The following is an 18,137-nucleotide window of genomic DNA, read 5'->3' as shown; positions in this document are numbered from 1 at the left end:
TGGGGGTGAGAATTTAAAAATATTGAAATTAAGTTTGAAGATTTTCGTGCAGCATTAAGTATATATATATACACTCTGTATATAATATAAGCATTCTATAAACCGATGCCGCTGCGACGTAATCCACGCACGCTTTGCAGCGTACCTTATATAATATATCGTTATGATTTTCGTCGTCGAAAACATTTTAATTTTAATTAAATTAACAACGACACCACGCGGAGATAATAATTTCCGTATATTATGTATAAGTGTCGTTCGTAAAATGCAGTAAAAACTGCAATCGCACCAGCACAGTGTCGACACTCGTTTGTAATATAATATTACATATTTTTATCTCTTGTGGTTGTAGCTGACTGAATTTAATCACAAAAAAAAAAAAAAATGAAAAAACGATACAAAACACACAACAAATATCATCTAGCCCATAAATATATAATGTATAAACTTACGCTCAATATTTATAGTATTTACTACGGAGTGATCCGTTTAACGTGAAAGGCACTCATAATCACATGAAATAACACCAATGTTTTTAGAAATTGGGAAAAAAAGGATTTTTAATTATTTTTATCCTCGTAATTTCTTGCTTGCATGGTGTCGACCTTACGAACGTACAACATTGCAAATATTCCGTTAACTGCAATAATACATTTTACTCTTTAAATTTTTAAAGTTCGAGTGAATTTAAAACAACGACGAATTTTAAATGGAAGAATATTATATGAGATGTCTCGGAGGATTTTATTGATATTATTATTTTTAAATAAGTTGTGAAATTATGATCATTTTAAAATTTGAGTACACAAAATGTAGAGTTTCAAAAAAAGATCATCACTTGCTTCTTAGTAAAAGTATCAAGTCTCCGAGATTCTATCGATAGTGATCTTACCTTTCAATTGCATAACAGATCAATAAACTCCAATTTCAGAATTTATAAATAGAAAAAAGCATTGTTGCAGTAAACCGTATACAGTTTGCTATGTTTTACGTTTGCAAGACACAATAGATGAAGGTGTGGCGTTCTTTTGTCGACGACGAGCATGTTTAATAGTTAAATATCATAAATATGTTTAATAATTCCTTATCCCCTAAACGTAATATATGTATAATTGGAATAGGTTGGTACTTTGATATTGCAAAAAATCGAATTTTGGTAGTAGTTTGTCTTTTAGAGTGATGTGTAGTCGCGGAGTACTTCGAACAATTTCGGTCCACCATTCAGCCTATTGCCCATCAATACTTTATGATTATTAATACTTTTAATACTCATAAATTATTCGTCCAAAACGAGCACTGAAGTACTCTAAAAATGCATTCCGTTTTGAAAAAAAAAAACCAATTAATATAGATCACGGTGTCGTCGAAAAGAGAAGAAAAAATATTATATTGATATGAGCTGGTAAAGTATTTTTTTCTCTACCTATTTCAAATCTCGTGTAAAAGAAATGGTTTCAGAAACTTTAGGGTTTTCCGATGTTGTGATGACTTTCTCACGTCCAGATCAGCTGGTGTACGTAATAATATATTATACGTTGACCTCGCTGCTGCGGTTTATTCGGAATCGAATTGACGTGTACTTGCGTCGACGGCGACGGCGGGCGCCCGAAACTCGACACGTACAAAAAAAACATCGTATAATATTATAATATCGTGAGCACTTTCTGAAAACAACGAAGAATGTCGACCTAACCCGCAGACATCCCGGCGTTGACTTTTTATTCTCTATATAATATACAAACGCCGTAATGTTGGCTGCAAGGGATGATAATCGGCGAATCTCTCCCTCCCTGCAACACCTCTTGGGAGTTTTTTTTTTTTCAAGCACGCGTCCATCAAATAGGTACTTCTATTAATTCTCAAGCTAATATCAAATAAAAAAGAATCGAAAGATTCAATAGAATCGTTTTTTTAAATTTTTTTTGAGATTAGTCCTAATAGTAATAATAATACTGTTTAGAGAGAAAATTCCATAAGGTTATTGCTGTGGGGGTGGGGGGAGGCTTACGTATCTTCGAGTGCTGTAGTCGTAGGTATTGAAAAATTGTAAATTCGACAGCCCTCGATTCGGCCGAGATTAATACTACGGTTGGTGGGTGTATGGGTGGGTCGGGGTAGGTTTAATAATATTAAATGCCGCCATTGAAGCAGTGTCAAAAATGTGTATATTATAAGTGTAATACCTAAGTGTGAGCAGTGCAACTTTCTCCGATGGCTTATTTGATCGTCCACGTGCCTTTCGGGAATTATAATATAGAGAGTGTTGACAAAAACGAGCTATACACTCTCCGTGCCCGCAGAGACATAATTCGGTGTTGGTGGTGTTGGAGGGGGGAGTGGCATGGTCAAAAATCGCTGATAACACATAAGCGCATACAATAATTGTTATTTCTATTGCAAAAGATAAAACGGTAACTAATAATTAAAATATCGGGAAGAGGGCCGGCCATGACCGACGTTGGGACTCAGCCCGGGACGCAATTGTCGCCAACGCTCTCTCACTAGGTCACATATAGGATTCACCCTGACTACTATAAGGTACTCATCTGTACACGATGTGAATCTATTGGACGATAAGTTCCTACGGCTTGCGCTAAACTCTTGTGTTTTGCGCATGCGCCTTAACTTTTTTTGTGCACCCTGCCGTGTAACCTTCGCGGACACTCCGTTCACACCTACGTATATTACATTATCAGTAATAATAATTGTGACTCTACCGATTGCGTGTCAACTGAAACTAAAATATTATCATTTACTGCAGTACTTGTATATATACGTATAAACATGTGTATATACATTTATAATATATATATATATATATACAATACATAATGATATTAAACGCTGACCTGTCCGAAATCGAATTACAAATTAGCGATTCGCCTCAATATTATATATTTCGACAGAGCGGCGCCGCACGTGTACTATATATATAAAATACATTTGTGTTTACGAGATGGCTCGGTGTATATATATGCGAAGAACGCCGCACAAGGTCGCGTGCGTTTATAAATCTCGTGTCATAATAATATATAAAACCTCCTATAAAGACCGGTTTTGCGTACCTACCCGTACCAATTATTATTATTATATTATATGCACACTCGTTTTCTTTATTCTATATTTTATTCTATTAAAATGTGTGCGTATGACGATAATAATAATATTACAACGTCCAATCGATACGAAAATATACATATTTTGATTGGCCTCGCGCCCGTTTTTTGATACTATAATTGATTTCGTACAATTTTAACGTTCGCCATCGTCTATTCGTTGGATTGTACACACGTAGTTGTTGTGCTCACGTGCTGGCAGGTTTTGCCGGACGGTGAAAAAGTCGGATAGCTTACGATAACGATGTTTGTCGATAATTATTAAGCGCCAAAATCGAACAAATGTTAGGCGCAGTTAACGAATAGTGTTCGCGGTTAGTATGGCAATACATAATAATATCTCTGCTCAAAGTTCATTTTACCGTTAAATCATTCCACCGATTTCGCCAACCAACGATGATATTTTATGACAGCGGTCAGCGAGTGTACAGAAATATCTCTGCAGCTTTTCGATTCCATTGAGTTTGGGCGGTGCAACTTTAATTTATTTTTAGGCTCAAGCTCAAATAGATAATACATATATTAGGTGTGCCGGGGGGTGGCCAAAATGTGATTATAAGAAATACGATTAAGATGATAATTCATAAAAATCACTTTTTAATATAAAATCTCTATGTAAAATGTTTGTAGATTTACTTTTGACCGTAAATGTTATACCTGATAAATTTACCAAGCTCACGTCTCCAGTGGCGTGCCCAAGGGGGGTGAGGTTAGGGGTTATATCCCCCCCCCATTGGTTTTTTTTTTGTTAACTTCAACTTATTAGATATTACCATAAACACATATATAAACATTGATATATGGATATGGATATTACTTTTAAAATTATCAGTAATAAGTTATTGCTTATAAATTATTTCCCATTGGCTATTATAAACATTCACTATACGGATTATACTGATTATAGATCAGTGATTATGTATTCATGTTCATGAGCAATCATCGAGACATTAAAATAAATACTGATGAAGTCATTGATGAGATGAGTACAAAATCTAGGCGGTTAAATTTTCGTTTGGAATAACGAATAACTAAGTTGTTTTTAAGAATTATTCTTCTTTTGTATATTAAATATTTTAATAAAGGTTATAAATGTTTTTAGTTTAATGTTGTCATTTTATTTAAACAATAGTGTATGTATAGTGTGTGGCTATTTAAATTAATTCTAATTGTAGAATGATACTCAATACGCATGAATGCACAATTTTTGTGTTTGGATAACCATGATTAATTTAAATGACGAACTTTTACTAAAAAATGTATAACATATATCCCCCCCATCGAAATTTCCTGGGCACTCTACCTATATTCTGCAGTCAAACGTAATAGTATGTACGTTTATCGTGAATATTATTATAATATCACGGAATGATATGATGTTTTGAGATCGTACATGAACTCGGCTCTCCGACTTTGTTTTTTGATTTTTAAGTTTTTCGATGATTTACAATTATTTACGATTGCTTGCAATAATTTTGAAAATGTTTGCACAAAGTCGGAAGGCTAACTTCCTGCACGTCATATGCCTGATAATATAATATATTATAGCGACATTTTTTTTTTTTTTTTATCATTAAAACGAAATATACTCTCGGCGACATTGGGTTACAAAATGTTGGTTACATTGGGTTGAGTTTACATTGACAACTATATTATTTTACAGTGTTCATATTTTATTTTGTGGTTCTGCCTCTGTGATGAACTTGGTGGTAGCTGAAAGCGAAGAACTGTTTTGACCGAGTGAGGTCCGATAAAATATGTTCTTGAAGGTTTGAGGCCAGCCTTGATTCGGAGTATGAACGACATTCGGTCATTATGTGTTTTATTGATAACCCAGTGCCGCATGTCTGACATAGGTACCTACTGGAGGATCTTTTTTGCTCATTGAATGGCTGTGAGTAATTTGTTGGCATTTATTTGATGCGCATAACATTATGATATTATTATATGGATACTTGATAGGCATATAATTATAATCAAAAAATCGTTTGGCTCGGGAGATTTTAACGCCACCAGGCCGCACGGTCATTTGCATTTAACCCCCCCCCCCACGATGGTATATAGTTTCATTGGCACGTCGAACTCGATTTTACAATTATATAATAGTCAATTTTTCGGCACGACTTTGCCTACACGCGTATTATTGAGTGTGTACATACCTAGTCCGTTATAATAATAATAACAGTGCGCCTCGCGACACGCCACACGCGTGATAGTAATTCATATAATATACAGTAAATAATATTAACATTATTTTAATATTATCATTATCCGTCGCCATTGTTCTCCGAAACATAATATACGCGCAAATGTTCGGATTGATAATATACATAATATTATATTGTATGTTATTAAAATAATAACAATAATGATATAATGGTAATGGCGGTAATAAAACCGTAATACCTACCTACCTAGGTTTGCGTTTCGAATCGCATTTAACCTTTCGAACGTCTTGCAGAGTGCAGCAAAAATATTATTATCATCATCATGTCATATAATTATCATACGGTCGATCGTGGTGGCGACGACACGGCGAGCAGTCGTCATGACGTAAAGACTAAAGACAATAATACAGCACGGCGGTTTCGGAAGTGACGAACGTTTTTGATATCCGCCGTGTACGCGCACGCCATATATACTTATACCCAGGTATAGATAGGTAACCTAGGTATATACCATTATATTATTATTGTTTGCGGTGTATTAAATTGTGTGCACATTATTATCGTCGTCATATGGGACGACCGCGCGCATAGGTAGGTAGGCACCTGCAGCAATGATTTTTAGACTCGGAACGAGCGTGTGACATATAGATGATGCCCCAGCGGTGGAGGTGGCGGTCGTCGTTTCGCCTCCATTGTATGCTAATCGACGCGTATTATTGCATTGTCTTCGCGACGACTACGACGACGACGACGACGACGGCGACGAAACGTTTGTGTCGGACTATTATACGCGTTTTCGGCAAACAAAAGCAGCGGTGGGAAACCCGCAGACCGATGATCACTACACCGGCGTAAGTCTATGATGATTGGGTGGGTATTAGTGAGGGGAGGAGTAGGTATATTTTTGAGACAAAAAAAAACAAATCGAAAAGAAAACGGGTCAAGAGTTCCGCACTTCCCGTCCCGTGACAACAGCGCGGTAACGGATAGCTGATACGAAATAATATGTATATATAACATATACAGAGTGTTTCACCGAGCACGTCCATTATCACCGTTTTTCACATCCGTAATATTCTTACGCAACGAACGCACGTCTCATTCAAAACAGGATTTTCGCGATTTTCAAACAAACTTATTTAAAGATCGTATTTTTGAAACTTTTCGCACTACACTGCAGCAGTTTTTCAAATATACATTCCTTTTCTTGCTGAAAACTGTCGAGAAGAAAGTGTTTTGAAAATTTCGATTCAAAACGAGGATGTAGTAAGTATTTCAGTCGATGAAATGTTTATGCCAAGGATTAATAACATTGTCCTAAAAATATGACGTTAAAATAGACGTTTGGGACATTTTCACGTATCCTAAATGTTGATGGATTAGTATAATAATATTATTTAGGTACTGAAGTTTTCAAGTCATTGTCACATATCTCCCAGGGACGGAATTCGTTCCAATACGATTTCGTTCAATACTTTCACGAACTTAGCGGGAACATAATATTCCTTTTTCGTGCGGAGAAACATAATAGTCTAACTTTCGTTAATTTTTCAGAGAAACATGAACGTTTTTATTTGTTCTTTTTTTATTCTCAAATAATTTTTTTTCACAACGAGCTGAATTATATGACAATTCACAATAATATTTAAAGTGCTTACAAAATTGTCGAGTCAGTCGCGGTGGTCCCATAATTATTACCTAACCTATTATAGGTCTTAACTTGTACGAAATAAATGAGTTAATCATTTTAAAAACAAAAAAACTACCAGATCAAACAATGATTACTATAAAGTATAAATTAAATTAATCAAATCTTAAATTATGGAGGAACGATAATTATTGTTCTTTATCGGAAAACGAGGAAAGGATGGACTGGGACGAGAACCGATCTAGCTCCTATTTTATAACCAAACCTACGTGAGCGTGAACCAATAAGGTTTTTAAAGAAATTTTCCGAGCTTTGTATACTCTAGAAAATCGGCGTTCTCGTTTGAAAAATAGAAGTTTTAATCAAGTAATATGGTCTCTAACTGTATTTAAAAATTACAAAATAATTAAATTTAGAATAATATCGCTCCATCGAAAAAAACAGCCAGAGAGTGTGTCCTTACGATAAATGTTTAAAATGATATTATTTCAATATGTGTTTATTGTAAACGATTCAAGAAAGAACGGTTACTTTTTTTACAATAATACATTGTTTTCACTGTTAAATTATATGATTCTCATTTTGTTTATATGAATTTCAATATAAAACGCTGTCCGTCGGTTTTATTGCGCGACAAGCATTATATTGCATTCTGTGTTCCCATATTATTATTATTATTATTATTATTATTGTAGAGAATAATACTATGTCGTTTTGCGGTCTTGAATACCAATAATTTTATCAATGCATAGACAAAAAAATTTGTTGAATTTAGAACATTTCGATGTAATATTATTATTATTATCACTACTCAAGTGCGTCGAGAAATACCTACCGAACATCAATATTTAATTATTATTTAATTATTATTTACTATCATTGTTATTATAATAGTGGTCATTGTACCTATCTGTTTCGAGCTGTTGTGCGTGTGACGATTTTTTACAGTCTTTTATTAGTCTATAAATCGGATACTACGCAGTGCACAAAAATAAATTTTAGTTTGGAGTGATGTTAAGCAAACCACCAAAACCCTCTCGTCGAAAAACCCTCTTTTCCCGAACAATCCTTGCAGGCCAACGTTATTGAATCATAACTGACTAATAACTAATCGATTAGTCTATAATGTAGTACAACCACTAAGTAATATCCGCGACGCCATGAAATGCTATTACAGTAGTCATTCGATAATTCGAAAAACTCCATAAATCGAACCAAACGCAAAGTCCCCTGAGAAAACCACTATCATTAAGAAAAAAACACACATTGTATTCTGGTCCTCTCGATAATATATTCGAAATGTGTTTCGGTGAGAGGACACGCTCTAAAAATTCGAATTTTTATTCTAACCAACCTCTATAATTCGAATCAAAATCTTTCTATCAGTAAGTTAGACAGCGTTATGGACCAGATTATGGGCAGCAATTTATCACAAAAAAATTACAAATATCTTTGATATGTCCAATATATAACGATAAAATAAATAAATGTCAATAAATAACCGTAAAATATAATAATATGTATTTATAATAAATAAATGTAATTTAAATTAATTTTTTCCCCTCCATTATTCGAACACTCGGTAAATCGAAAACCTCCATAAATCAAATTTGTAACTAGGTCCCTTGAATTTCGAATTCTCTGGTGACTATATGCTGTGTATTGAATAATTTCTTCAACCAAGCCCACTCATGTTTGCGGCCTTTCATAATCTATTGTGTTTATCGTAAAAATATTTTATATACATATTGTACAAAATAAAATAAATATGACAAAAATGTTTAAAAAATGGAAAGTTTACGATCTCCCTCCACCCCAGGTAAAAAAAAAAAAAATGTTTTCGCATATAATTTTAATTGAAGTTGGGGGGGGGGGAGAGGATGGGGTGTGAAAACAAAATATACATAGTTATGATTCTATACCACTTGTTTCGTTTGAGGGGTGTAATATTTATTATATTAAGTTTTCACTGTTTTTATCACGAATACACATACCTACCACGAAATGATGGTTTAGGTTTTAGAAAACATTTGTTAGCCGTACGAGTTGTGATTAAAAAAAAAAAGAATGAATTCTTAGTGTATCATTACGCAGATTATTAGAGTTAATAATAAATTGGTGCAAGCGCTAAAAAATATATAATTTAAAATAATCTTTAATTCATACGCGTTAGTGTTAATAACTGGTGTTGTATTATAATATACGTGCGGCTTAGTAATAAGGATAAAATAGAGTTGTTATTATTCAGTTTATTTTACCCTTTTGCGGGCATATTTTTTCAAACATCAAAAGTGTTATTAAAAAATACGTATTATTACGTTATTATATTGTTAGTGTCGTTTATCAAACAATAACAAAATAACAGAAATATTATATTAATTATAAAATAAGTATTCCTATCAAATGTTCAAAAATTACAAATTCATTTCGACGGATCCCTAAAAAAAAAGCTGAGCCCCTGTACTCAGGTCCAACGCCCTTCCCGCGCACCCCCTTTGTGACGAACATGTGTCGTGTGTGTTGGGTATTATATATATAATAATACTATATAGTGCGCCTTTACAACATTACGATAGACGGTTTTGATTTTGTGTAGTCACAATAACTGCAGAAAGTAAAAACTACAAAAAACTATACTGCTGAAAAGTTGTGTAGTTCATTATTGGTGTAGGTCGTGACCATGATAATAATATGCGCGCACGATAAATTATTATTATGATCATTATGCGTTTATAAATTATTCATTCGGCCAGTGAATATTGTCATATCGTATAATGCATGTTATATAGGTGGCACTCGCAGTCCTCGCGGTGCGTTGGTATATATATATATATATACATATATAATATATTATCATAATAATAATATTGTTCGCAAAGAAAACGCGTCCGAAATTAAAACCGTAAGAATGCGAAGCCGTCAAATATTTATATACACATTTTTTTTTAGTTTTTAACCGTCAAAATATATATGTATACATACTATGTATATGTGCGTATTACTGTATATATTATGGTGTAGGACCTCTGTGCGCACACGAATGCGCGCGCGCACGCGTTACAATAAATTATTGTAATTTTTTTTTTTCCGTTCCTTTTAAAAGTCTTCACATATTCACGTGTTTCGGTTTTTTATTTTTTTATTTTAACGAGCCCAACTCGACGCCGCCGCCAAGTCGTTAAAAACCTTTTACAATTTTGAGGAAAGCGGCGGCGTCGGCGGTTGGGATCTTATAACAATTGTCCAAATGAAAAATACCAACAGCGCGACCGGCTTAAGCGATGCGAACGTTATATATATATGTGTGTGTGTGTGTGTGTGTGTATAATAGCAGAGAACATTACCTATATAGGTCACACGGTGGAAAAAACAAAAACAAAACAAAACACGCGTTCGTCTCAAACGTTTTGTACGCCGTCGTTCACTTCGCTCCACTCCTCGCCGCGAGTATAAAATCAAAAACGTTACACGTGCCTAAAGCTTTCGACGCGACAGTAGAATATTTTATATTTTTCCAGGTTTGTTGAGCGCGAAAATATTTAAAGCAATCGAAACGCAGCGAGAAGATGAGTATAGTATACCTACCTACATAATAATAATATGACCTATATATGACACGGCAAAAATACGCGTTTCAGATAAGTATTATCATTTTTAAAACGTTGAAAAATTTCATCCTTCGCCTATTGGTAAATAGAGTTTGTATAATTTTAATTTTGAATTGTATGAATGCTATGATATTATCCTTATCATTTAAACATTTTGAACCAATAATCATATATAATTATACAATATTGATGAGATGTTCAAATTAACGCTCATTAATATTTAAATCTCAAATGTAGGTAATAATCTATTATAAGTATTGTCCATGATGTCCAATGGGTTTATAGATAACTGGTTTTTCAGTTGATTAATTTTTTTTTTTTTTTTCATGATAATTAATTCAACAGATCAATTTTATTTCACAAACTTTAAAATTTCGCTTGCAATATAATATATGATATATATAATATATATATTTATATATATTATATATACCTACAACTATTATACATCTTCCATGCACATCGTATCACTCTCATTGTGTGATGGAAGAATATATTTTTAACGCTCAACGTCTTTGGACATATAATACCACTAAAACTGATGTTATATTTGAACATATTATTATTATACTATAGTAATAAATATTATCAGGTCACCTGAACGCGGTCTTTTCGCATTTCCCCCTTCGCGCATCATATATATATATATAACGTGTGAGGATTATCGCTGATTTTTATTAATCTACGGCGGTCGTGTTTTTTTATTTTTTCTTCTGGCACATTTTCCACGCCTCCGAGAGAATCATTGTGGCTATTAGGTATCTGTAAGAATTCCGCGGCGGCTGCCAGAAGAGTCGAGAAAAAGTCGCGGTCAGCCAGCGGTGGATCTTCGATACGTATTCCGATAGGGGAGAGGAGGGCTCATGTAAATCGCATGATTTTGATTTCAATCGATAGCTAATAATGGTTATAATCAGGGCAAGGACAAATCCCTAGCCCTGGTTATGATTATAAATAGGTGTCGATAATAACACGCACTATAAAGCCGTAAATCCTGTTTCGCATTCAAAAACTGAACGCGAATATAATGATTACAACAATTAATATATATGTAGTTTGCGACAGTCTTATATATTATATTCTTATATCAAGTGAATTTTTCATTTATTATATGACACTCGTAAAAAAATTATCGATAAGGGGGCACGTGCCTCTGTTCCCCTCCTCCCCCCTCCGAATCCGCCACTGTGGGTCAGGGGATGCGAAAATCGTATTTTTTTTATAGGTATATATACATAATTTTATGTTATATGATTATTGTCCACGTATATATTATATATAGGTACGTAATTCGTAAACATAACACACACACACGCCCGAGGGAAATGAGTTTTTTATCGTCCGTTTCGTTTCGCACTCGTACAAATAACACAGCTAAAATACAGAAACCGAGTTCGACGACCGTGAAATTTCGACTGTAAAAAATAAGGTTTTTTTTCTTCTTCTACCGCGCGCGGCGTCTCACCCCTCGGGCCGGAAGACCCATACGCGTCGTGACGTATATAAAAAGAGGAAGCGACTGGAAAATACATATATATATGATATACAGAGAGAGAGAGAGAGAGAGAGAAAATCGTCATTTCGGTCGTACACACGCGAATATTCAAAGCGATTCAATTAATTTCTCCTCGGGGACCTCATCTCGCGGCAACCGGGCAAGTCGTGCGTGCCCACCGCGTGCGACAAAAGAAAAAAAAAACGTCGTCGTCGTCGGTGAGTTTCTCTCATCCGTTTCGATTCTGTACGTACGATGCCTGGGTGCGTGCGAGAATCAAGTGGTGTGTGACTGCCACCCTCTCCCCCCCACCCAAACCCTCCCGGTCGGGACGATTTTTTTTTATTTCGAATATTTTTCCGTTCCTTTTTTTTCCATACTTCCAGTCCGACGACGGCGGCGGTGGTGCGTTTTTGCGTTTTTTTTTTAGAACTTTTTGTTGTTTTTTTACAACTCGACGACGACACGTCCGCGAAAACGACGAACCCGCGGAGCGATGTTAATGTCGCGCGTCGTATTCTTTAGTATTACATTATTATATTATTTTAAACGACGCGCAAAAAATACAAAAAATAAAAATAAACCACCGCAGACAATTTTCTAAGCCAGTGAATCCTAAGTCTGCGGTCTCGGAACATTTCTGACAACTCATCACACTGTGCGGCTAAATCCAATTTCGCGGCGGCGAAAACAGCACACACGCTCGGCGACGTAACCTACGCGATTTCTGGTCGTCCGTTTCGACCCCTCGACGACCCTATACGACGACGACGACGTTGTACTACAATAATATTATAATAATATTATTTATTCATCGTCGCGACGTCAGTAATATTATTCCATAGTAAAGTATAACATTATTGTTATTTTTATTATAATGACGTAATTTTGCGATGCAACAATATAGTATGACGCATATCACACGCTCGAACTGTTTCTGTCTCGTCTCTCATTCCACGCGACGAAGAAATTGAAACAGAAAAGGTTTTCGCCCACATATAGCGGGTCAGGATGCGGTCCTAGCAGGTCCTAACCTAACCTATTGTCTGAGTTTGGATTTTGTCGATTTCAGTTTTTTTTTTTTTTTCAATCCACAAATTATAATGGTCCAATCGAATTATAGAAGAAAACTGCGAACACTTATCCGAGCTATAGCTGTGTTATAGCCCATCACTGATATTTTAATTCGTTTCGTTTTATTATTAATCCTACACCTGCAGCTATTATAATATACATATACACCAAAAGAGACAATAACGATGACGTTAAAACGATAAACGTAGAGTCGGCGTTGGTCACACGCGTTGAACTCGAAGTTTTTAGGAGCTGATAAGGACTGTATACGATTCGGCGGAGAATAAGAGTTGTTGTTGTTGTTGTTATTGTTGTTATTGTTGTTGTTTCCTGATTCGATTTGCAGGGCTATAAGGATATTCGTGATCAATGCAGTCTCATCGTTTCGACGGCGAGAATGACTGAAAGTCGAAGTTGAGTGCGTCATCTGTATAGAGTGTCTCCAGAGGCTCGTCATGGAATAAATACTTTAGTGAAACTCTCGGGTCGTGTGTACTATAACGCTCATAAATAACTAAGACTATATAATATAATGTTATATAATTATAGTTAATTCTACTGAAATATTTTCTATATTTTTTTTTTTCAATTTATTCAGATGAGCCCCACAGCATCAAAGATTATTGGCTTTAATAATCAAAAAAAAAGATGAGAGAATAAAAAGGTCTACCATATTTTACATTGTGGTACAGTATCATATATTATATACATAAGGTTATATAAATTGAATTGAATGATTTTAAGTATTTATTTATTATTTTTTTTTCCATTTTTAGAAGAAAATATATAATCTATATCTTAGACATAATAAGTATATGTGCGATAAGGGAAACAAAACAATAGGGTGATTTACATAAATTTTAGGAAAGAAGCCACCCACTGATGACACTTTCGTCTTGGTTTATCATATTAGTGATTTAGTTATATGTTAGTATTTAAATTATATATTTATATATAATAATATATTAAATATTTAGTAACATCTTACCTATATATTATCATTTAATATTTAAAGTAATAAATCTCTGCACCATTTACGTTTAGGTCGCCTTGGAGGGCTACCTGGTATTGTGAGGGATGATAAGTTTTTAATGAGTGGATTTGAATTAGAGGATATACAGTTATGATATTTTTTATAAAAACATTTATCTTCGTCATGAATAGTATTTAAGTTACAATCTAAATGTAGGGTATGGTTTGATATTATGTATGGAGATGCGTTAAATAATTTCCTAACCTAACCTAAAGGTCATATTTTGGAAAGCTTGAATCTTATTCAGGTTTGACTTTCAGCATTTCCCCATAGCATTTTAATTATTTGAGAATTTTTTCAATTTTGTATGGATCAAGACGCGTAGTGCTTCGCGGAGGCTGTCAGCAATTCAAAGATTGGATCGGATGTCCGTGTTATTTTATAGTGCAGTGATCGACCGCTATTTCATTAATTGTTTATTTCAACTATGTTATATTATTGTTGACTACATTTATTTAGTACTTGTAACTATGTATATAGTATATAATATAATATTATATTCAAATAGATCGATTGTCCCTAACCTGAAATAGTACGCGGTCAATATAATGGGAAACCATTAAATTGATCAGAGGAACCAGTTTTGTTTTTTCTATAGGTATGCATTTATCTTATTCGCACACATTTCACATGGTATATTATAAATTTGTTATTTCAACTGCCATTTCCTTCACTAACGGCTGCTGAAATCGGTCGAAAAGCACATCGTTGGTTTTTTAAACGGCATCGTCCCGAGTCTATAAGCTGGTCGTATTTTAAAAAGTTTCGACAAGTTTTGGCTTCCGGCAACGCGACCGCGGCATTTAACTTCGATTGAATATTTCTGTATAACATAACGTTGAAACGATGATTCGTGAAGTTTTCGTCTCGTCTCTGTATAGAATATTACAATGATAAGAATAATATGATCGTAAAACAAACGAATCGTCATAATAATAATCGTAGGTATATTATTGTTTTAATTGAAGTATAGAGATTGGTTTGAGATACTAAAAAAAAAATGTCGGTAAAAATTGTAAAATTGCTAAATCTTAGAACCACCGTCATACGTTTTTATTATTAAATATAATGAATGTTTGGTATTAATTCTATTGTTCTACACTATAATTTTCAAATTTAGATCCTTTTATAATAATAATATTATAAAGAACTAAAAATGGATACATTTTTCTGTATCAGGGCATACCTATATAATGAATATTTAATTATTCACAATACAATATTATTAATAAATAGTAATATAAATTGCTTTCGCGGGTTTTCAATAATTTTGACCCTTTGTCAGCGCTGGATAAGTACCTCCTACAAACCCATTAAGGATTTCAATCAAACTAAGAACTAGTCTATAGTATTATACAGTTTAGAAGCTTATTAGTATTCGTTTAACGAACATAATATAATATATTAATTAACAGTTTTATTATGCACGTATACGACGTTATACGACTGCTACAAGTGGACACAACCAGTATTTAGCAAAATCCAAAGTTGACAAACTGGAATAAAAAAAAAAAATTACATTTAATTGGTAAGATAACTGCAGCTACTCGCTCGGTAGATAAAGAAATTAAATTAGACTTAAAACTATATAATATTACACAAGACTATTAATTTCGTACGCCGCTAAAAATAGAATATATGAAAATTCTCATCTTATATATATTGTAATATTATATATAATTAAATTATATGATTTACTATAACATTAATCAAGTCCTATCCTCGTATAGTGATGTTGTTTATATAATTGGCTGATAAATATACCTTCCTGCGGTTAATACGCATTATTATGTTTACAATGAAATCAAAAATTTTAATATTTATAACATTATGTTTCTGTATTAGGTGTCTCAGTGTCTGAGTTAGTATCAATCGTAGTTGAAAAGAAACTAAACACAATGTTGGATCAGATTGTTGCAGTATTTTGTACTTGGTTGAATTTCGTGAGTGAAATTATAATAACTCCCAACATAAGTTCTTTTATTTTTTTGAAGTTTCGTTACCTATAGCTATTGTATTTGAATGAATAATTTGTTGATCTTTATAGATAGGAGATTTTTTTATTATTATTATTATTATTATTAACGTCAAAACACATTCATTTTTAGGGTTCCGTACTTCAAAAGAAAAAAACGGAACCCTTATAACATCACTTTGTTGTCCGTCCGTCCGTCCGTCTGTCAAGAGCGTTTTTCTCAGGAACGCGTGGAGGTATCAAACTGAAATTTGTATATGATACTCAGGTCTACTGTCCCTGGAAGCTGTAGAAAAATCAACCTTCTAAGCCAACGCAATCAAAAGATACAGCCATTTAGGCCGCAAATTTCCGCAAATTTTCGAAACTCGCACGGGAATCAAAACCTACAGGGTACTTCCCGTGAACTTAGAATCTTGAAATTTCGTACGAAGTCACGTCATATAGTACAGATATAGGAAAAATTACGAAAACCGTAAATTTTTAGTTTCATCATATAAAAAAAAAATATTTTTTTTTTTTCAAATAATTTTAAACTTCTAATCCTTTTCCTCACGAACGCGTATTTATGATCCTCCAGCTTTCCATATTTTGATGTTATAAATTTAATTTTGCAATAAAAATACCATAACTATGACTCGATTGTCGTGATGGGTGAACTTTTACTTATATACCTACAGGTTTGTACGGACTACGGAACCCTCGGTGCGCGAGCCAACTCGCACTTGACCGGTTTTTTTGGAAACGTATCGTCTAAAATATTATGTACCTACTCTTAGAAAAATAGAAATATTGAATATTGAAATAAGTAAATTTTATGTTTGGAAATATTTTTCGAATTAAAATATGTAAATCATGTGTCATCATAATTTATCATTCTGCGTCCATCCACCTTGGTCATTTACGCCATCACACTTTTGCTTGAATTTTTTTATACGCTCTATTGCATGCAAAATATAAAATGAAATATTATTTACATTTTGTCAAAATACAAAATCACATAAATCGGATACGTTTACATATCATTAAAATGTGCAATGTGCATACATCGTCATATACATTACACACGAGGTGGTGAAAAGATGCAAAATAGATGAGACACGGTAAGTATACATAAATTACAAATTATCGTATAAGTAATAATAATAATAATAAAAATAGTCAATGAGGTTCGATAGGTGTTATATAAGTAATATCTACCTACTCGCAAAGGGATTTATTATGGCCACAACAGTATAATAACAGTTAAATATAATATTTATTTCGGTGATTTACATAATATGATTATATTATATACGATTTCGTTGGTATTGATTCAAGAAGTATAGGTACTCGAGTATTTACCTACGTATAGATTCCGTAGCGACGACGAACTTCTTGAACAATTTTTTTGAATTTTTTCGTTCGTTCGATGATTTGTAAACGCCATAATATCGTCACAACGCTGTTCAAGTGTAGACAAGTATTATAATGTTATTAAAATGACACGAATACGGTGCGTGTTTTTATACCCTGTGCATCACGCCTATAGGTTAGGTTAGGTCCTAGCTGGTATATACCGTAACGATTATTTATTTATTTATTCCAACGGGCGAATAGAGTTGAAATTAAATAAATCTACTTGTGTAATATCATTAGTAATAGACCTCATCATCTGCATCCTACTGAACATTGAAAGGATCATTTGTTGCAATATATATTATTACATTATAATAGGTGCATTGTGTTGTTATTGAAAGAATATTTTCAAAAAAACACGGCTATGCACTTAAAATATAGGTTTACACGTACAGTAATAATAATAATAGCACGCAGAGACGACACGGGTAGGCTGCAGCATATATACAACTGCGCGGTCCACGCGAATTACGCGAATAACATAATATAATAGCACGTTCGCAATAGCGTAATAAAATTGCGGAAGGTGTATCGAAATGCAATTTTGTAAGTACCTATGTACACCTATATATATATATATATATATATATATATATATATATAATGTACATACATGTTTTTG

This window comes from Diuraphis noxia, unplaced genomic scaffold, assembly GCF_037042655.1.
Source record: "Diuraphis noxia isolate RWA-SAM2 unplaced genomic scaffold, SU_Dnox_SAM2 contig0009, whole genome shotgun sequence".
Lineage (NCBI taxonomy): Eukaryota > Metazoa > Arthropoda > Insecta > Hemiptera > Aphididae > Diuraphis > Diuraphis noxia.
This window is presented reverse-complemented; position numbering follows the sequence as displayed.